The 22,679-nt window shown below is 43.4% G+C and overlaps 1 protein-coding gene across 2 annotated transcripts in view; it reads left to right on the top strand.

The window, feature by feature from the left end:
* Positions 1 to 902: 902 nt before the first annotated feature.
* The window catches only part of TMEM50B (transmembrane protein 50B), a 37,383-nt gene continuing 15,606 nt past the window's right edge, over positions 903 to 22,679 (top strand). The window contains exons 1-2 of one of the 2 annotated variants that reach the window (XM_046003561.1): positions 909 to 1,046; positions 10,833 to 10,869. The gene's annotated coding sequence lies outside the window, so the exon portion shown is untranslated. Of the gene's footprint in view, positions 1,047 to 10,832; positions 10,870 to 22,679 lie in introns of both variants that reach the window. The other variant, XM_046003560.1, reaches the window with a different exon arrangement.

Here is a 22,679-nt window from a genome sequence, read left to right as displayed (position 1 = left end):
CAAACAACTAAATGGCGTTTTTATTCTGTAGGAAACTTAGATGGGCCTTTCAAAAGCTGGTGAAGTTACGCTGAAAATTCAAGATGCAGTGTGTTTATTTTTATTTGTTTATCTATTTATTAAATTCTGCACCCAAGGTGGGGTTTGAACTCACGACTCCAAGAGTCGCATGCTCTACGGAAAGAGCCCAGCCAGGCCCCACAAGAGGTAGTGTCTTCAGAGGAGGCAGCTGGTGTTGGCTAATTGAATTTAAATTAAAAAAATAATAATAAAAGAGGAGGAGGAGGAGGAGGAGGGGGAGGAGGAGGAGGAGGAGAAGAAGAAGAAGAACGAAAGAAAGAAAGAAGACAGTTGGAAGAGACTTAACTATAAAGAAGCCAGAAGTCTGGGTGGATCCCTGGAAAAGCATCAGGCAGAACTAGAAGACTAGTTGTACCGTGCTGGTTACCTCGGGTAGCAGTACTAGTTGGCAGCCTGGGGTGAAAAACTTCACTTTTCCAAGCTTCCATTTCTGAGTGGTGGCGATTAGGAAAGGGCATCCCTACAGACCTTCAGTTCCTGAGACGCCCTTTTCTGGAGCACGTGCAACACCGCGGGGCCTACGGCAGAGTCCGTGCCCTGTGGGTCTTGGGCTCCCCGCGCTCGTGATCTCACGGATGCTGCACTCGAAGTCCGCTAGCAGAAACGCAGCGGTGGGAACCGGGCCCCCACGCTGTCTGGAAGACAACAGCAGTACGGGTCTGGTTTACTCCGCCGCAAACCCTAAGGCGCAGAGTCAGCCGACAGCTCCCCGAGCCGCAGAGTCGCGGTACCCTCGCCCCGCCCCCTGGCGCCCCGCCCCGCCCCCTCGGCCACTTGCTGCGTGCCGATTGGTCGCTGCGGTGCGCACGGCGCCGCGCCCCGCCAGCGCCCCCAGCCTAGCGCCAGCCGTCCGCTCCCGGCTCCCCGGGACTGAGGCGAAGCCGAGGACGCCGGCCGGGACGCGGTGCAGCCGCCACCTCCTCTGCGCGCGCGCTCGGGGTCGGCGTGGGTGTCGGGAAGGCCAGGTGAGTGCGGTCGGTCGGTCTCGCGGCGCGCGGGGGGCTCGCGCCCGCCGTCCGCGCGTGGAGAGGCGCCCCCGGCCGATCCGGCCTGCGCGGTGCGGCGGCGCCCAGCCCGGCCTCTCCCGCGCCCGGCGCCACCCGGCGGAACGGGCCCGCGGAGCGCCGGGGCAGCCTGCGGACCCGAGACCTCCGCCGCTCGCCCCGGCCCAGCCCGCGTCCCCTCGAGCCGACGGGGGCCGTGACCCCCGGGGATCCGCTCTCGACCCGGGCGGGCCGCACCGCCGCGGTACCTGGCCGTCCATTGCGGGTCTGGGAGGTCCGGAAGGTTCCCATCTCGAGCCTCTCGTCTGCCCAGGGCTGCGGGCAGGGGACAGAGGCGGTGGACGGCTCGCACGGGAGTCTGGGGGCGACTCGTACTTCGTCGCCCCTCTCGTTTGCTCCGAACCATTGCTGGGAATATTGTCCGTGTCGGTGGACTTTCCCGACTCCGGCCTTGGGAGAGTCAGGTACAGAGGTGGGAGGAGGAAATGCCAGAGGCTCGGCATTCTTTCGACAATTCATCACGAAGTGTGGAGTGCCCTTTTAGGTAAGGGGCAGCAGAATTGCCACTGTGGCAGCGGTAGTTGAGCTGGGGAAAAACAGTCCGGGTTTTAACCAATAGATTGGGTTCCGAGCTAATCACTGGAAGGTGCTTCTTCACAGATATGACCTTTTTAAAGCCAAAGCAGTGGTGAGATCGACTGTGCTCCATCCCTTCCTGCTGTTAGTGCCCGGTGAACGTGTGCGTGTGTGCGTGTGTATGTGTGTCTGTCTGTCTGTCTGTGTGTCGGGGGGAGCGGGAGTCAGGCCTCCGATTGGAGTAAATGTGTAATCGCCGTGATGCCTCTCGAAGACAACTTCTCTTCTCGGAGTGTCCCACCTCTTCCCTCAAACTCTTCGTCTACCTGTGCCGTGAATCCCATTTCTTAACAATTCCCGGGGCTCTTACTCCTGGGCTTGTCACACTTCTTTTCCCCATCATCTTTAGTCCCTTATTTGGCCCCTCGTGTCTCAAATCCGCTCAGGTTTCAAACGTAGAACACACGTTATATGGAAATGTTTAGTGTGTGTTCTATATCTCTCCGATAATAGTGTTGCCAGACTCTTCGGTCTTAAAATGAAAATCAGAAGTTATCTTGAGTACTGATGCTGCAGGAGAAGCAGGTTTACTGAGAGCCACGGGAGGATGTCGGTTTCCTCTTCCGGAGACACGCCCCTACCCCCATCCTCTGCCCACTAGCCTTACCGCAGCCTTAACTGGCCGGTCTTCTTCTTCTTCTTCTTCTTTTTAAAATATTTTATTTATTCGACAGAGAGAAATCACAAGTAGGCAGAGAGGCAGGCAGAGAGAGAGGAGGAAGCAGGCTCCCCGCGGAGCAGAGAGCCTGATGCGGGGCTCGATACCAGGACTCTGGGATCATGACCTGAGCCGAAGGCAGAGGCTTTAACCCACTGAGCCACCCAGGCACCCCTTAACTGGCCGGTCTTTAATGAATTCACTTATGGAGCCCAAGGTACAGCATTTATCTCATTAGTGTATCCTTATTTGCTACTTTTAAGTGATAACAATGACATATCTAGGTTGTAAAAAAAATTTTTTTTAACATTACAGAAGAATATCAAGTGAAAAGTTCAAACAGCACAAAAGTGTATCAAGGAAAAAGTGGGAATTGTTGTTCACTTTTCATCCTTTATATCTTCAGTTCCATTCCCTAGGAAGAGATTCATCCCGTAACTGTAGGGCAACTGACTTATAGTAATACCAGGACACATATCCATATATGTATGTGCGGACCTACCTCATTTTGTAAATGCTTTGTACTATGCCATTGTTCAGATGTACTCTAATATATTTTATTGGCCTCGTATTGATGGACATTTTGGATGTTTCTGGATTTTATTTTATTTTATTTTTAAAGATTTTATTTATTTATTTGACAGACAGAGATCACAAGTAGGCAGAGAGGCAGGCAGAGAGAGAGGGAGAGGCAGGCTCCCTGCGGGGCAGGACCCTGGGATCATGACCTGAGCCGAAGGCAGAGGCTTTAACCCACTGAGCCACCCAGGCGCCCTGTTTCTGGATTTTAGCTGTTAAAAGCCTTGTTGCAAAATTCCTTTTGCCATTGTAGGATAAGTTCCAGGTAGATAATTTAAACAGATTATTGTACTTCAGTATAATGTGAGTGTCCTTTCCACAAGGAATCGTTTTTATAATTTAAAAGATTTTATGATTTAAAGGTGGTAGCTAAATTTGTTGGTTTTAAGTGCATTTCTTAGAATCTGAGTGTCCTTTTATATTTAGAGACTGGATCAAGAAAATTTTGAGGACCTGGTTAAAAAATGGCGAATTTTTAAACCTTGTTTCTACTTAATGGTGTTGTCTTTAAGGTTATATTCATTCCTTTGATTGGCTTGGCAGGAATAAATAGAGAAGGCCTTCAAGAAGAGATTTGTGAACAGACATATTTTGCGTACTTTGTCATGTGGTAAGCACCTTGAATATCCAGTCATAACAAATTCTTGTTCTCTTTTTTAAAATATTTCTTTTATTGTGAAATGTATCCCAGTGTATGTATGCATACATACACACACATATATATACCCATATATATATGATAATATGTGATTTTTATATATACACATGTGATATATATGTGTTTAAAGAATATGATGGCTGTGATCATTGTATCATCAGATTAAGAAATAAAACATGTGCATCTTTCTTCCAGAGGTAGTCTCTATTCTGATCTGTTAGTCTTTTTCTTGCTTTTTAAGATAAACTTTACATATATATACACAAATATGCACACATACATATATATTGACACTTATACTACACACAGCAGACACATACACGCATACCCGTCCTAAGCAATATATTTGCTTTTGAATGAGTAGTGTTAAAATCTCACGCAAATAGATAATGAGCATGTTTCAAAGTTTTATTTAACTGTTATAGAGAGTGCCACGAAAAGCTGGTTTTCAGAGAATTTAAGGAATATCTGTAGTCCACAAGGAAAGGAATGTCTGAATAAAATTGCTGAGATATAATTGGTTAATGTTCCACACAGCAACAAAATCATCATGCCTTTGGGATTACTCTTTTCTACCAGGCCGGAAAAATCGTAACACCTTATTAATTTCTCCAGTTAAACTCAAACCTTACAGGACTATAAACTATATTAACAGTGGGTTTTTCATTAAATTAATAATTAGTTATTAATTATAGTTAGTATAATTAATTAATTATTAATTATTTTCTCCAGAGTGCAGATGAATTCCAAACAGGCTTATTAGAAAATACTGGAGCTTTCTAAATTTGAGGTTAAAATTTTGTTTCGTAATTGTAAGCCCAGACCTGACTGTGTAAGGAAAGCTTGTTATTGTCACTATGATAAAGTGTTTTTTTTTTTTTAATATTTTATTTATTTGACAGAGAGAAATCACAACTAGGCAGAGAGAGAGGAGGAAGCAGGCTCCCCGCAGAGCAGAGAGCCCGATGTGGGGCTCGATCCCAGGACCCTGGGATCATGACCTGAGCGAAAGGCAGAGGCTTTAACCCACTTAACCCACTGAGCCACCCAGGCGTCACTATTAGATGAAGGTTGCCAGGAAAAGATAAAACAGAATAGAATGGCTTCAGCTTCCCTGTCTGTTTACAGGAGGCCTTTCTGAGGAAGCTAGTGGGTAGTGTTATGAATGAGTCTTAGGAAGTGGAGTTCACCACAGTGAGGGCTTCTGGAAGGCTCTAGTATGGATCACATACAGGCACACCTTATTTTATTGTGCCTCACAGATACCGCCTTATTTATTGACTTATTTTTTAGTGAAGTGAAGGTTTGTGGCAGCCCTGCGTGGAGCAAGCCTGTTGGCACCATTTTCCCAACAGCATTTGCTCACTTCACGTCTCTGTATCACATTTTGGTAATTCTTGCGGTATTTCAGACTTGTTTATTGCTATATTTGTTATTGTGATCTGTATGACTTGCTGAAAACGCAGATGATGCTTCCCACTTTTAGCAATGAAGTAGTTTTAAATTAAAGTATGTACAATGTTTTCTTAGACGTAGTGCTATTGTACCCTTAACAGATCACAGTACCGTGTAAACATGGCTTTCATAAGCACTTGGGAAACAAAAAAATTCATTTGACTCTCTTGACACCTTATTGCTGCGGTCTGTAACCGAATCGATACTACCTCCTAGGTCTGCCCGTACTGGAAGGACAGCAGAAATGAGAGAGTGCTCTGTATTTTCTGCTTTTTGAGCTCACGTGGCCTGCCTGCAGTTACCAGGGTAGGTCAAAGCAGAACCTTTCTGTGAAGGAAGTGAGTGTCCTCTGCTGGCGCAGCTGCCGGCCTTGCAGGGAGACAGGAACGGTGTCACCATTTGATCAAGACCAAGCCAAGCCCGGCTGAGCACAGATAGGAATCTGGGCCGGGTTTCGGGGCATTCAGTCGTCGGGGTAAAGAGCTGGTACAGCAGCTGGGACATGTCTGTCTCAAGTTGCGCCACCTCAGTCTGGCCTGGTTATCCTCCTGGTCTGGGGCACAGCTGGATTCTCTTTAGTCGTCCTGTGTCGGATCTTTCCTGTATCCCGGATTCCCTCCCTTTTAAGAAATATTTTTATTATTGGAGTATGACATACAAGGTTCCATTAGTTTCAGGTGCACGACACAGTGGTCGGACAGTCCTGTGCGTTACTCCGTGCTCGCCGCAGTAAGTGTAGCTAGCATCTGTCACCATCCAATATATCCTCGACTCTGTTCCCTGTGCTGGACTTGTCAGTTCCCAGCTTATTTATTTTATAATTGGAAGTTCGTGTCCTGTATTCTCTTTTATTGATTTATTCTCTCTAGTGGTGCTCAAACTCTAGTAGCTTCTTGACATGAAGGGTTATATTTTTGGAGCTCTTGCCTTCCTGAATATGTTTTGATCCTGTACTCATACTTCACGGATACTTTTTCTGGTAATAGAATTTCAGCGGAAGTAATTTGCCTTAAGAATTTTGAAGTTGTTGCTCCCTTGTTATCTCCTTCCAGTATTTTTTTTTTTTTTTTGAGTGGAGGGGAGGGGCAGAGAGAGAATGTTAAGCAGGCTTCACGCCCAGCATGGAGCCCAACTTCTGGCTTGGTCTCACAATCCCCGAGATCATGACCTTGAACGGAAATCGAGAGGCAGAGGCTTAATCGCTTCACCGACTGAGTCGCGCAGTCGCCCTGGTTTCCCCCAGGTTTTTGAGCTCTCCCTACTGCTGGCTTGGGAATTCAGCTTTCTTGGCTGTGCTCAGTCACCACCGCCCATCTGCCTTCCAGCTTTCAGAATTTCATTGCTGTTGTCTCCTCTTTTATTCTCCATATCATTAGGAGTCTACGACTTTTTAAAAAACTCCCTTTATTGTAGTTTTAGTGAAGCTTCAGGAGGGAGCAGAGTGAGATGCTTCTGTGCAATCTGCTGTCCCGCCTAAAGCAGTGGTAGTTTTTCCGGACTGAGGAGTCGTAGCGGTGCCGCTGGGAGCAGAGTGTTTGTGACAAAGCGATCATACGTATGTGAACTTTCTTTTTGGTGTGGCGTGGTTGTGGTACTGAGTGATCACACATGCTGGACAGAGCTGTTATTATTAATTCTCACTTTCTGGGGCACCTGGGTGGCTCAGTGGGTTAAGTGTCTGCCTTCAGCTCAGGTCAGGATCCCAGAGTCCTGGAATCAAGCTCTGAGTTGGGCTCCCTGCTGGGTGGGGAGCCTGCTTCTCTCTCTCCCTCTGCTACTCCCTCCTTCTCCTTCTCCTTCTCCCTCTCCCCCTGCTACTCCCCCTACTTGTGCTTGCGCACACGTGCTCTGTCTCTCTCTGTCAAATAACTAGAGTCTTTAAAAATTTTTTTACTCTTTGTGAGGGGTTCTGTCATCACCCCAGTTTACATACCAGAAAACCATAGCCCTGGGAGAGTGCTGGTACATAGCAGCTCTTCCCTGGAGAGTAGAATGTATACATGGGCCTGGCCGGGTGGGCACAGCTGGGAAGAGGCTGGATGTGGGAATGGGCCCACCAGTGCTCACTTCCAAAGCCTGTACTTCTCTTCCTTCCTTCCTTCCTTTCCTTCTTTTTCTTTTTATTAATTAATTAATTAAAAATAAACTCTGTGCCCAGGATGAGGCTTGAACTCACAACCTTGAGATCAAGAGTCGCCTGCTCTACCAGCTGAGTTAACCAGGTGCCCTCGAATTGCGTCCTTTTCGCTGCCTCTGTGTGGTTAAAACTGGAAGATGGTAAGGGTGTCCACGTCCTTTGAGCCTTTTAGGAATATTCTTTTTTTTTTTTTTTTAAGATTTTATTTATTTATTGGATAGAGAGGAGACACAGTGAGAGAGGGAACACAAGCAGGGGGAGTGGGAGTGGGAGAAGCAGGCTTCCCACGGAGCAGGGAGCTGGATACAGGACTTGATCCCAGGACCTTGAGATCATCAGAGGCAGATGCTCAATGACTGAGCCACCCAAGTGCCCTAGGAATATTCTTCTCTAGATCTTTTCTGAACTCATTTAAATGCCTTTGCTTTTCCAGCAACACTTTTGAGGAGGGTTCGCTTTCATCTGTGTGGGTTGGGAGCTGTGACCCTGGAACCAGTTACTCTGAACTGGGGAGGAGGGCATTTCTGAGTAACCCAGAGGATGTAAAGATGCCTCAGTCAGGCTCTGCTGCAGTGCCTGGGTAAACGTGGTCTCAGGGAGTGAGTGGAGTAGTGCCATGGGGGGAGCAGCTTGGGGATTATGTAGCTGTCAACTGAATTCTGGTGACAATTCATGAAAAAGGCAATTCCTGTTTCTTTTTCAACTTTTTTATTACAGAAAATTTTAAGTGTATAGAGAAGTTGAACAGTGGATTCAACATTTTACCCTATTTGCTTTAGTTTTTTTCTTTGCTTAACCATGTGATAGTATGTTGCTGACATTGACCCTTAACCCCTAAATATGTAAGCATTTGTCTTCTAAAAACAAGATCATTCTCTTACATAACCACATCCTACCATTATCACACCCAAGAAAATAATTCTGTAATGTCTTTAATATCTGACCTGTATTCAGACTTTCCCATGTGACCTAGACTGCCTTAAAAAATTTTTTTTGAGACTAGAATCAGTGAAGGTTTGTACATTTCACTTGGTTTGTTAATTGTGTGTTTTGATATAGTTGAAATTAATGATTAATGGATTTGACATAGATGAAATCCTTTGACGTTTCTGGCTCTCGGAGACTGCTTCATTACAGTCTAGAGGGTGATACTTAGAGTCTTAGCAATGGAAGGGACCCTTGAGGGAATTTGGTGTGGTGATTCTTATGGTTTACATGGGAAGTTTGGTGTTTTTTTGTTGTTGTTCTGTTTTTTAACCTGGGAAGTTTTAAAAATTAGGTAACTTGGCATTTCTCTTGACTTTATGATCTTCGTGGGAGGGATGTCCCAATTACCTTTTTTTTTTTTAACTCTCCAAGTTACTGTGAGGTTAGCTTGGCACTGCTCCCCGGACCTGTGTTTGGGAACCACTGATTTGGTCCACCTGTCTATGGGCCAGTGTCCCAACTTAAAGAATGTCGGAGCCAGTACTAGAATGCTCCTAATGTTCTTTTTTTTTTTTTTTAAAGATTTTATTTATTTATTTATTTGATAGAGATTACAAGTAGGCAGAGAGGCAGGCAGAGAGAGAGGAAGAAGCAGGCTCCCTGCCGAGCAGAGAGCCCAACTCAGGGCTCGATCCCAGGACTCTGGGATCATGACCTGAGCTGAAGGCAGAGGCTTTAACCCACTGAGCCATCCAGGCACCCCCCCCCCCCACTTTTTAAGACATTATTCGAATACCATTTGTTTTTTGTTTTTTTAAAATATATATATATTTTAAATATTTCATTTTTTTAATTTATGCATTTATTTGTCAGAGAGAGAGAGAGAGAGAAAGCACAAGCAGGCGGAGTGGCAGGCAGAGGCAGAGAGAGAAGCAAGCTCCCCGCTGAACAAGGAGCCCGATGTGGGGTTCGATCCCAGGACCCCAAGATCATGACTTCAGCCGAAGGCAGCGGCTTAACCCACTGAGCATTCGAGGCATCCCTCGAATACCATTTGTTAAGCATACACACAAAATAATTGCTCTGCAATGTGGTATACCTTTTTTTTTTTAAAGATTTTATTTATTTATTTATTTGGCAGAGAGATCACAAGTAGGCAGAGAGGCAGGCAGAGAGAGAGAGAGGGAAACAGGCTCCCTGCTGTGCAGAGAGCCCAATGCGGAGCTGGATCCCAAGACCCTGAGATCATGACCTGAACTGAAGGCAGAGGCTTAACCCACTGAGCCACCCAAGCGCCCGGTGGTGTACTATTTTTAAAGCAAAACACTCATGAAAGCATTTATGCTAATTCCGCCTAGAAGAGGGAAATGTTTGATGTGTGTCCTGAAGGTTGAATTGGAAATTTGCCTATAGACAGTAGATGGAAGGGGCATTTCAAGGGTATGTGTGTGTATGTGTTTAATATTATAGGTATATGTTAAATTCGTATATCTAGTATAGAAATGTATCATTATATCAGATATTTAGTATATGGTGCCATATATTATATATAATATATAGTAATACATATCTGTATTAGGTATATGAAATATCTGAGTATATGTCTAAATTACGTATATGATTTATAAATATAAATATATGAAGTATAAATATAGCTATATACAGTTTAGCAGCTTGCCTCACAGTAGGTATTCAGCAAGTGTGGGCTGCCTTCCGCCTTCTCTTTCTTTGTGGCTTTATGTATAGTGTCAAGATGACTGGCTGTGTAGTGTCAAGATAGCAGGGGATAAGAAGGCTGTGTCAGGGAAAGATTTCAAGTACCCTGTATTTTCAGAATTTATCTCAGTAGCTGTTGGAATTTTATGAATGAATGTCATGATCCAGTCTGAGTTTTAGAAAATTCTGGCAGAATATCGGACTTGGGAAGGCAAGGAAGATGGTTTTAAGAAATAATATGTTTGAATATACTGTCACAGTAGAACTTCTTTCCCTCACCCAAATGATGTTTTTAATTACCAGATTTTATAAATTATCAGTTTCCTTTTTTTAAAAAAAGTATTTATTTACTCGACAGGGAGAGAGAGACAGTGAGAAAGAGAGGACACAAGCAGGGGGAGTGGCAGGCAGAGGGCGAAGCTGGCTCTCCACTGAGCAGAGAGCCCAACGCAGGGCTTAATCCCAGGAGCCTGGGTTCATGACGTGAGCCGAAGGCAGACACTTAACTGACTGAGCCACCCAGGCGCCCCCAGGTTATCAGTTTCAATAAACCTAAGTACAAAGTGGACTCTCTCATTTTATGACAGGATAATGAGACGTGTATGCATTTCCCGTTTTGAAAGCTGCAGTAGAGTCAGTCATTCAGTAAGTATTTGAGTGCCTAGCCTAGTGTGCATCAGGCCCTGTGCTAGGCTCTGGGAACCCCACAGACAGGGACTTCAGACTGTCCTTCATGGAGCTTACCCTCTATAGGGGAGGTAGATATTCATCAAATAATGATTGATAATGCGATACTAGGGGGCTTAGAAAGTCATGAAAGTCAGTATCATCTCTCACTTGGATATTTCAGAAGCCTATGCACTGGTCTCTCTCTTTCCACCCTTAGCTCTTACAGGGTGTTATCCCACAGAAGCCTAAGGGAGCCTTTTAAGTGTGTGTCACTCTGCACAGCACTCTCTTATGTCTCTCTCTTTCAATCAGGGAAAAGCCGAGTTCTCCCAGTGGCCGCCAAGGCTCTGTAAGTATCATACCTTCCTTGCCTCTGTTACCTCCCTGATCTTGTTTTCTCCTACTTTTCCCTGTCACTCGCTCTGCCTCGGCCACACTGGGTAATACCCAGACACCGCCTTTGGCCCTTTGCCCTGCTGTTGTTCCCTCCGGCAGATATCCAGAGGGCCACCTCTCTCCCTACCTTTGAGTCTTGGATCAGCTGGTACCTTCTCAGTGGAGCCTTCCTTGACCACCAATATGACATTTCAGCCGGCCCCACTATCGCCTGTCCTCCCAGTGTTCCTCACCAGCTCGTTCTTTTCCCCCCATGGCACTTACTACTTTCTAACGTGGCATGTGATTTATTTTAAATAATTATGTTTAGGGGCACCTGGGTGGCTTAGTTGATTAAGCGGCTGCCGTCGGCTCAGGTCATGATCCCAGGGTCCTGGGATCAAGCCCCGCATCGGCGGGAAGCCTGCTTCTCCCTCTCCCGCCTCCCCTGCTTGTGTTCCCTCTCTCGCTGTGTCTCTCTCTCTCTGTCAAATAAATAAATAAATAAAATCTTTAAGGGGCGCCTGGGTGGCTCAGTTGGTTAAGCAACTGTCTTCCGCTCAGGTCATGATCCTGGAGTCCCAGATCGAATCCCACATTGGGCTTCCCTGCTTAGTGGGAGTCTGCTTCTCACTATGAGCTCTCCCTTCTCATGCTCTCTCTCTCTTTCTCTCTCTCTCTCAAATAAATAAATAAATCTTAAAAAAAAATAAAATCTTCTAAAAAAATTATGTTTATCGTCCCCTCGCCCCACCAAGCTCCACACAGCCAGTGCTTTTTATCTGTTCAGTGATGTGTATTACGTGTCCAGTACCTGGCATGTTGTAGACATGGTCAGTAAGCATTTAATGAGAAGGGGAAAGCTGGTATCTGAGTGAAAAAGTGATAACCCAGCTGAGCACTGTAGCGTGAGTAGGCGCTAATGAGATGAGCCGGAGGGGAGAGGTGCAGGCAGAGGCGTGCAGGTTTACATGAGGTGACTGAGCAAGTCGCCGTACTGAAGAGAAGCCAGCATGACTGGGGAGAAGACAGTGGTGTAAGAGGAAGCTGGGTAAGGACTGCGCTGCACTAGAGACTTTTGTTTTTATCTTAAACAATAAATCTGGGAGGGAAATGAGAAGGTTTTTTTTTTTTTTTTTTTAAAGATTTTATTTATTTATTTATTTGACAGAGAGAGATAGATCACAAGTAGGCAGAGAGGCAGGCAGAGAGAGAGAGGAAGGAAGCAGGCTCCCCGCTGAGCAGAGAGCCCGATGTGGGGCTCGATCCCAGAATCCTGGGATCACGACCTGAGCTGAAGGCAGAGGCTTTAACCCACTGAGCCACCCAGGGGCCCCGAAATTAGAAGTTTTAAGCAGGAGGGGAAAACCAAATTTGTGACTTCAAAAAAAAAAGAGAGTCATTCCAGTTGCAGTATGTAGGCGATATTGATGGGGGAGGAGGTGGCCATGGCTGCAGCAGTTGGAGGCGCTGGCGGAGGAGGAGCGGAGTTCGGAGGCATCCTGGGGTGGATTGCATGTGAGAGGGAAGAAGGAAAAAGCAGGGATGACGCCTGGGTTTCCGGCTTGTAAAGCTGGATGAATGATGATTCATTCATTGTAGCGACTCCCAGAAGGAGATCAGGTGTGGAGGAGGAGATCGTGAACTCACGTCCCGATATGTTGATTTCTGAGGTGACTTTGAGGCAGCCAAGGGTTGTCTTGAGGGATTGGATATATGGATCTGGGATTGGCTATTTCCGTCTGCGTGTCAACTGCACAGAGAAGTAGCGGAGGGGAGGATTTGCCAAATAACCCATTTTGAATAATTAAAAGTTGTTAGCAAGGATATTACTGGGGGAGATTATTTAGTTTATAAAATTAAGGTCTCTTGAATAATCTATGCTCCATGTCCTTTACTTTGCTTTTAGATGTAAGTCTTTTACCAAAGTTGGTGGTACTTACTACCTTTTATTCTTGTTATATGTGATTTACAGTTCAGAAGGCACATAAGCCTTCCCTGAGATAAAGTACGTAAAACGTCTTTTCCAGAAGTACTTAGATCTCTGAATAATTCATGCTGTTGGATTTTAAGGCCTATAAAATATTCACACTGTGAGTGGCTAGAAACCGGGTTTATAGCAAACCAAGAAGAAAAGCTCTTCTTCAGACTCCTTTGGCAAGATCCGAACCAGCAGCAGTCACCACGATCATTGCAGACCTCGTCCGACTGCTTTCTTCTATCTCCAGATGATCACAGGGTTCTTCTCAATTCAGTCTCTCCCTCTTCCATCTTGTTCTTCTTGTTCTCCTCCCTGCCGGCAGTGGAACAGTAACTTTCTCTTTATGAAATCCGAGATGGGGGAAATCCTGGGAAAATCTGACGATGGGTGGCAGCGTAGTGTTGTAATGGTCGGAAGCACTGACTTCAGGAATAGCTCTGAGGGAACTTCAGAGGCACTCCTGACTTTCCTCCTTGCTAGCGGTGTTAACCACTCCCTAAACCTTCTCAGTAGTAGGAGATAATATTAGGGACTGCTGTAGAGGGTTGTAGGGATTGAAGGGAATAGTCCCAGAGTGGGGTTTTCCCGAGGCTGGAATGGAGTGGTCTGTAAAGAGCCTAGCCCCTGCACCGTGCTGTAACGAGGCTAGTAGTGCTAGTAAGAGTGGGGAAGACCGAGGTTTTATTTTTTATTTCATTTTAGTCAACTTGTTCTGCTCTGGCTGTGTAGACCTAGCATCTTGAATGATGTTTTATGTTTTGTTTTTTTATATTGTTAATCTGATTTTTTTCTAATGGATTTTTTCATCAAAAAAATTGTAATTTAATGTGACAAATGTTAGCTGATTGCTCTGTGAGCTTATAAATCTGATGATGAGGGCTGTTTTATTCATCTTTATTTTCCCCACCATGCCTTGCTCGTAGGAGGTGTTCTGTAAATATTCAGTACATGCTCTAGAGGAGTTTTGCGCTGATAAATGCCATTGCATCTACAGGTCTGCCGTAGTGTCTGCGTACAGTAAGTCAAGGAGCAAAGGACGGGAGTCAGAGATGAACACTGAATCCCTCCTCAGTCGTCTTTCACATCTCCTGGAGATACCTTAACTGCCCTGTGACTTCAGTTACCATTAATTACTGGGAGCCTCTAATCTGTATTTCTGTCTTTGTTTTTTTTTTTTAAAGATTTTATTTATTTATTTGAAAGGCAAAGATCACAAGTAGGCAGAGAGGCCGACAGAGAGGAAGGGAAGCAGACTCCCTGCTGAGCAGAGAGCCTGATTCAGGCTCGATCCCAAGACCCTGGGATCATGGCCTGAGCGGAAGGCAGAGGCTTTAACCCACTGAGCCACCCAGGCGCCCCTGTATTTCTATCTTAAACCACTCTTTCAGTGGTTTCTGTATATCTATCTTAGGTAATTTCTACCCGAATGTCCTTTAGTCCTTCCAAAAACACTATGCTCAGATTCTCCCTTTCCTGTTTTGGCTAATGGTGTCTTACCATCCACCAGGCATCCAGCCATTGTCATTCTTAGCTTCCCCGTGCCTATTGATAATGCCGCTTTAGGAGTCCCCAAATAAAAACCCTTTCTTTGAGCGCCTGGGTGGCTCAGTCAGTTGGGTGTCTGCCTTCGACTTAGGTCATGATCCCAGAGTCCTGGGATCAAGTCCCGCATTGGGCTCCCTGTGAGTCTGCTTCTCCTTCTGCCCTTCACCTCACTTGTGCTCGCTCGCTCTCTCAAATAAATAAAATCTAAAAATGCCACAAAGCAAAACCCTTTCTTTGGCTTTACTGATGTGGCTTCCGTGTACATTCTTATTCTCACCCGGTCTAGAATGAGGGCAGGTTGGGGCGCCGGGGTGGCTCAGTTGGTTAAGCGTCTGACTTTGGCTCAGGTCATGATCTCGGGCTCCTGGGATCGAACTGCTTCTCCCTCTCCCACTCTCCCTGCTTGTGCCTGTTCCCTGTCAAATAAGTAAATAAAATCTAAAAAAAAAAAAAAGGCGTGAGGGCAGGTGCCTAACATTTCTCTTCAGTCCCTCCACACCGTTGCTGCCAGCATCATCTTCCTAAATCACAGAGATGATCTTGTCACTTCCCTACTGACAAGCCGAGAATTTCATTCCTTCTTTTTCATCTGCCAAACTCTTTCTCGAGCCTCAGAACCCAGGGTGCTCTTCCTCTGTCAAGCTCTCCTCCGCTCTTCCTGGCAAGTACTGTGCTTTGACACTGTTTCGTATTTCTGCTGTAGTACTTTTACACGGCAGCTCATAATGCCTGTGTGTTGCAGCCCGGATTGTAATGCAGAATTTGTCCCTCTGACAGTGTTCCTAACCAGACTGTTCTCTACGTTGATTGCCTTAATCATTTTTATATACTCACTGCTGAACACTAACAGCATTTAACAACCAGTGGAGACATGGTAGAACAGACAGATGGTAGTGTAGAAATCTGATTAATGGGAACATTTCTGAATTAGATTTCTTTGGGACTTTGATGCGTACAGAAATTTCTCAGGCGTATTGTTGTTTTCTCCTCTTGCTTTTGCAGTTGTCCTTGGGTCTCCTAAACTGAGTTTTTGGAAATGAAATTTTGATGGTTGAATCACTTAAAATGCCCTCTGAAAAGGATTCGTATTTCCTTTTATAAAGAAATCACCTCTCTTAACGTGGAGATGCAACATGGGGGGGGTTAAGGGGATAGGAGAAGAATAAATGAAACAAGATGGGATTGGGAGGGAGACAAACCATAAATGACTCTTAATCTCACAAAACAAACTGGGGGTTGCTGGGGGGAGGTGGGGTTGGGAGAGGGGGGGTTATGGACATTGGGGAGGGTATGTGCTATCATGAGTGCTGTGAAGTGTGTAAACCTGGCGATTCACAGACCTGTACCCCTGGGGATAAAAGTACATTATATGTTTATAAAAAAATAAGAAATAAATAAAAAATTAAAAAAAAAAAAGAAATTGCCTCTCTTAGTAATAAGAATAATTGTTATTGGTGCGCCCTGGGTGGCTCAGTGGGTTAAGCCTCTGCCTTTAGCTCAGATCATGATCCCAGGATCCTGGGATCGAGCCCCGCATCAGGCTCTCTGCTAGCAGGAGGCATGTTTCCTCTTCTTTCTCTGCCTGCCTCTCTGCCTACTTGTGACCTCTGTCTGTCAAATAAATAAATAAAAATCTTAAAAAAAAAGAATAATTGCTATCTAATATATTACAGGACTTGTGGGTCAGACCAGTAATCCATTAGTTCACTAATTTTGTTTTTGTTTTTTTTTTCCACTTCGTACCAGGGTTAGTTTTGTGGGAGACCCTACCAATAATTTTCTTGACGTCAAAAAAGTCATAAGTTTATTAAAAGCAGTTACAAACATATTACATTATACAAAGAGGTTTTTCAACAAGCAAGAAGAATCACCACTTCATTGTGTTAATTATAATAACTTTTGAAATTTTTGTATTTTGCAGCTAAGAGCTGCCAACTTTGAAATCAGACAAAAAGCAAAACAAACACGTGATCCTGTCACCCATATATATAATAATATAAAAGTATTGGGTGTTTGTTCTTCTGGTATTTCTACTTATATATGTGTTTTTGTATGCATATTGGTAGTTCTTTTTTTGAAAAAGGAAATAATGCTATCCATACAGTTTTAATAACCTACTTTTTTCACTTAGTGTAGTAACCATTAGCATTGACTTGTGCCGTTAAATGTTTTTCAAAAATAGATTTTTTTAATGTTTGCATTAACTAAACCATTTTACTGAACTATTTATTCTATCGTTGAACATTTAAGTTTTCTTTAAGTAGTCTTTGTCTTCACTGAGTCTCCTAAGACTTGTTATCTTATATTAAGTATTGTGTGCTTGTTTCCACTTCAAGCCAGGGAGCCGGTGTTAGGAGTATTGCCAGTTCATGTTAAATCAGCACTGTGTCATGAAAAAATATGCTTATCTTTTGGTGAATGTCAACAATAGAACTCACATGAAAGTCATTCCTCCTAGTTGAGAGGGTTCGTTCTTTTTTTTTTTTTTTTTTTAAAGATTTTATTTATTTATTTGACAGAGAGATCACAAGTAGATAGAGAGAGAGGGAAGCAGGTTCCCTGCCGAGCAGAGAGCCCGATGCGGGACTCGATCCCAAGACCCCGAGATCATGACCTGAGCCGAAGGCAGCGGCTTAACCCACTGAGCCACCCAGGCGCCCCGAGAGGGTTCGTTCTTAATAGACTAGCCCTTTCCCCTCACTTTCCTCTCCTCTAAGTGTTGACTGCAGTGACTGGCTCTTCGTAGCCTTGACTCCTTTTTTCCTTAAATCTGCTCTTCTGGTTTCCTGTTATGACTCTGTGAAACCCAAGTCCTTCATGAGGTCAAGGTTAATTTGCAGTGTGATCTGGCCTTACCTGTGACTCTCGAAACTTACTCTAAGCCAGCCCGTTCCACTAACTTACTTGTCCTGAATCTCTTTGGTACCAGCTAATTCTTCATTGCTGGTACCAGAGGGACCTAGTGGCTTTGTGTGTAATTTTCCCTCTCCCTCATCTATCTCTTTTGTTTCTCCTTAATCTAATTGACTTTGCTTAGCTTTTAAATTTTAGTTTATTTTAAGCTTTTAGCAAGTGTTACCTCTTGATAGAGGCTTTCCCTGATCACCCTTTAAAATAGTTCTGCCCTGGGGCACCTGGGTGGCTCTGTGGGTTAAGCCTCTGCCTTGGGCTCAGGTCATGATCTCAGGGTCTTGGGATTGAGCCCTGCTTCCCACTCTCTCTCTGCCTGCTTGTGATCTCCCTCCCTCTCTGTCTGTCAAATAAATAAATAAAATCTTTTAAAAAAATAGTTCTGCCCTTTATTCCCTGTTAGGATCCTGCATGTTTCCTCCATAGTAATTATTTGTATTATTCCAATGTTTCTCTGCCTCACTCCGTCCCTGACCCTCCATTTTGAGCCCCAGAAGGGAGGAGATCATGACATTTCAGAAATCATTGTATGCAAATAACTATATACTTTCTGCTTCTAGAACTATTTTTAATTAGGTTAATATATGGGAAATGAATTTTATAATTGGAAATAAGACTTTTAACTTCAGACATTGTCTTAAATTCATGGTGACCTTCTCTATTAACCAGTTAATATTTAATCTTTGATGATATAAAATGTGCAAGACTTCGGTGTAGCTAAAGCATATGAGTGATAAACTTCTAGAAACATTTTGTGGGTAAAATTTACACGCTGTAAAATACACATGTCTTAAGTGTATACTTCAGTGACTTTTGATAAATGTTATGTACCTGTATAAGCATTATCCCAGTTAAGATATAGAGATTTCCATCACCATCCCTCTCCCCAAAAAGTTCCCTTGTAGTGAGTCCTTACCCCCTGTAGGCAAGCACTATTCTGATTTCTGGGGCTGTCAACTAATTTTGCCTCTTCTTAAACAAGCTGCATTTAAATGGAATTATACAGTATATACTCTCTTGTGTCTGCCTTCTTTCACTTAAATCATCTTTGAGGGTTTACTTTTTTTTCCTGTGTGGTTGTATCAGTTTATCCTTTTTCATTGTAGAACAGTATTCCGTTGTATGAATCAATCATAACTTTTTTGTTTATTTAGTTATTAATTTATTAATTTGATTTATTTAATTATTAATTAATTAATTAATTAATTAATTTGACAGAGATCACAAGTAGGCAGAGAGAGAGGAGGTATGGGGAAGCAGGCTCCCTGCTGAGCAGAGAGCCTGATGCGGGACTCAATCCCAGGACCCTGAAATCATGACCTGAGCCGAAGGCAGAGGCTTAACCCACTGAGCCACCCACGTGCCCCACTTTTTTGTATTTTTTTAAAGCTTTTACTTATTTATTTGAGAGAGAGCAAGAGATAGCACAAGCGGGTGGGCGGGGTGGAGCAGAGGGAGGGGGTGAAGCAGGTTCCCCACTGAGCTCGATCCCAGGGCTGCAGGATCCTGACCTCAGCTGAAGGCAGACACCTAACCAGCTGAGCCACCCAGGTGCTCCCTCAATCTTAACTTGTTTATCCATCTGTTGATGAACATTTAGATTGTTTAATTTGGGGGCTATTATGAATAAAACTGCTAAAAACTTTCTTCTCTTTTTATGTGTGGATATGTATTTTTACTTCCCTTGGCAAATACCTAGGAATGGAATTACTGGGTTATAGGGAGGTTTATTTTTAACTTTATAAGAAACTGCCACCAGAAATTTATGAGATTTCCACTTGCTCTACAACTTCATCCCCATTTAGAGTTGTTGGTTGAGTTGAGGTTCTCGTGGATGTGAGATGTTATTTCATTAGTTCACACTTCTCTTTTGACTGACAATGTTGAATATCTTTTTACGTGCTTCTGGTCATAAATTGTCTTTTTAAGTCTTTTGCCTATTTCAGGTCTGCTTAAGTCTTTTGCACTTTTTATTGCCTATATTTTATCTTATTACTAATGCTTAGTTCTTTCTATACTATAGATCCAAGCCCTTTGTCAGATACTTGTTTTGCAAATACCGTCTCCCAGCCTGTGTTTCCAATATTTGGACCTTCTATGAAGAATATATTAATTGTACTTATTTCAGAACATATCAAATGTACTTATAATATATTAATTAATACTTATTAAGTGACACATTACTTTAAATTTAGAGGTATTTCACCTGAATCCATATTTAAGCATATTATTTGAAAATATAACTAACATACTGTTTAGAAATAAATTCATCTTTGTGGACGTGTTATACAGTGTTACAATTTTTGCTTTACATAGTTGTCTTTTAAGTAAAAGAAGAAAAGATGGTCTTTTATGTTTACCCACATAGTGATCATTTCTGGTTTTCTTCGTTTCTCCCTGCAGATCTTAGACTCATCTGGTGTCATTTCCCTTCAGCCGGAGAATTTCCTTTAGCATTATTTTTAGTGCAGATCTAGTGATGGATTATCTCAGATTTTGTTAACTTGAAAATATTTTTATTTTATCCTCATTTTTACAAAACAGCTTTATTGAGATATACATATGATAACATTCACCAATTTTAAGTGTATAATTCAATGATTTTTTTTTTAGTTTATTTACAGAGTTGTGCAGTCATTGCCACAATCTTATTTTTTAAAGTTTTTTTTTATATTCATTAGTTACCATACAGTGTATTATTAGTTTCAGGTGTACAATTTAGTGATTCATCACTTCCGTACGATACCCAGTGCTCATTATGACAAGTGCCCTTCTTAATCCCCATCACTTATTTCACCCTTCCCCCCACCCACCTCCCCTCTGGTGACCATCAGTCTGTTCTCTGTAGTTAACAGTCTATTTCTTGGTCTCTCTCTTCCCTTCCCCTGTGGTGGTCTGACCACAGTCTAATTTTAGAACCTCGTATCCATTAGCAGTGGCTCCCTATTCCACTCTCCCCCACTGTCACTAGGCAACCACAAATTTCCTTTCTGTCTCCAGATTTGCCTCATCTGGACATTTCATATAAATGGAATCATACAAGATGTGGCCTCATGTCTTTCACTTAGCATAATCTTTTTGAGGTTCCTCTGTGTTGTAGAATATATCAGTACTTCGTTCCCTTTTATCACTGAATTTGTATTCCGTTGTATGTTATGCCACATTTTATGTGTCTGTTCATCAGTTGATGTATGTTGGATTGCTATACTTCTTGGCTGTTATGATTAATGCTACTATGAACATTTGCATTCAAGTTTTTGTGTACATGCATCTTTTTATTTCTCTTGGGTAGATCAATAGTAGAATGACTGTCATGATCCCTTTTTAAAAATATATCATTTGTGAGAGACAGAGAGAGAGAGAGAGAGAGAGAGAGAATGCACCAGGTCGGGGGAGAGGGAGGAACAGAGGGAGTTAGAGAATCTTAAGCAGGTTCCATGCTCAGCTTGGAGCCCAAGTCAGGGCCTGATCTCATGACCCTGAGATCATGACCTGAGTGAAAGTAAGAGTTGGATATTTAGCTGATTGAGCCACCCAGGTGCCCCTATCATGCTCTCTTCTGAAGAATATTTTCACTGGATACTGGGATGGATACTGAAAAAAACAAAAGAAAACAAAAAACACTTAAATTCTTTTCAGTCTCCTGGCCTCTGTTGAGGAGTCAGTCATTATCACAAGTTGATATTTTCCCCCCTAAAACTACTTCAGGTGTTTCTTTTATTTCTGATTTTCAGCAATTTGATTATGACGTTTCCTCTGTTTAACCTCTTTGGAGTTTGCTGAGCTTCCTGGATTTATAAATTAATATTTATCACCAGACTTGGGAAATTATCAGCCTTTATTTCTTCAAATTTTTTTTCCTCATTCTGTCTTTTTCTGGGAACCAGTTAAACATATATTGGATCAGTTACTAGTGATCCTTAGTTTGCAGGAGCTCTGTTCATTTTTTTCTGAGAAAAAATATCCCTAGGGGCACCTGGGTGGCTCAGTTGGCTGAGTATCTGCCTTGGGCTCTGGTCATGATCCCAGGGTCCTGGGACCACACTGGGCTCCTTGCTCAGTGGAAGTCTATTCTCCCTCTCCCTCTGTCTGCCACTCCCCCCGCTGTGCTCGCTCTCGCTCTCTCTCTCTGTCAAATAAATAAAATAAAATAAAAAGACGGAGGGGCACCTGAGTGGCTCAGTGGGTGAAGCCTCTGCCTTCAGCTCAGGTCATGATCTCAGGGTCCTGGGATCAAGCCCCTCTGTTGAGCTCTCTGCTCAACAGAGAGCCTGCTTCCTCCTCTCTCTTTGCCTGCTGCTCTGCCTACTTGTGATCTCTTTCTCTCTTTCTGTCAAATAAATAAATAAAATCTTTAAAAAAAAAAAGAAAGAAAGAGAAATCCCTTAAAAAAAAATCCTGTTCTTTAGACTGGATAATTTCTTTTGATCTTCAAGTTCACTGCCCTTTTCTTCTGCTGTCTCTAATCTCCTAGTAAGCCCATTTGGTTAATTTAAAATTTCAAAGATGATCATTTTCAGTTCTAAAATTTACATTAAAAATTGTGCATTGAGGGGCGCCTGGGTGGCTCAGTGGTTTAGGCCACTGCCTTCGGCTCGGGTCACGATCTCAGGGTCCTGGGATCGAGTCCCGCATCGGGCTCTCTGCTCGGCAGGGAGCCTGCTTCCCTCTCACTCTCTCTGCTTGCCTCTCTGCCTACTTGTGATCTCTCTCTGTCAAATAAATAAATAAAATCTTTAAAAAAAAAAAATTGTGCATTGAGGGGGCACCTGGGTGGCTCAGTGGGTTAAGCCTCTGCCTTTGGCTCATGTCATGGTCTCAGGGTCCTGGGATCAAGCCTTGCATCGGGCTCCCTGCTCAGCGGGGAGCCTGCTTCCCCCATCTCTCTGCCTGCCTCTCTGCCTCTTGTGAACTCTCTCTGTCAAATAAATAAATAAAATCTTAAAAAAAATTATCCACTGAGATTCTCCATCAGTTTGGTTTTTTGGACCATGTTCCTTTAAGTCTTTAATGTGTTTATATTGGTAGCTTTAAAGTCCTTGTTGGCTAATTTCAACATCTGTGTCATTTTGGGGTCTATTTCTATTGACTTTTTTTTCTTTACTCTTTGAATATAGATCACATTGTTCCTGCTTCTGTGAATGTCTAATAATTTTTTACTACATGTTAGACATTGTGGGTGATACATTATAGACACTCTCAATTCAGTTATCTTCATCTGAAGGGTGTCAGTTCTTGTTCTAACAGGTGGATAAAATTCTGGCTGACCACCTTAACCTTGTAGACCCTTGGTGTTACACCTTGTTAGAGTAATGCCAGGGCGTTTACTGATCTCTGACTTGGTGGAA

Source organism: Meles meles, chromosome 4 (genome assembly GCF_922984935.1).
Source record: "Meles meles chromosome 4, mMelMel3.1 paternal haplotype, whole genome shotgun sequence".
In the NCBI taxonomy this organism is placed as follows: domain Eukaryota; kingdom Metazoa; phylum Chordata; class Mammalia; order Carnivora; family Mustelidae; genus Meles; species Meles meles.
This window is presented reverse-complemented; position numbering and strand designations above follow the sequence as displayed.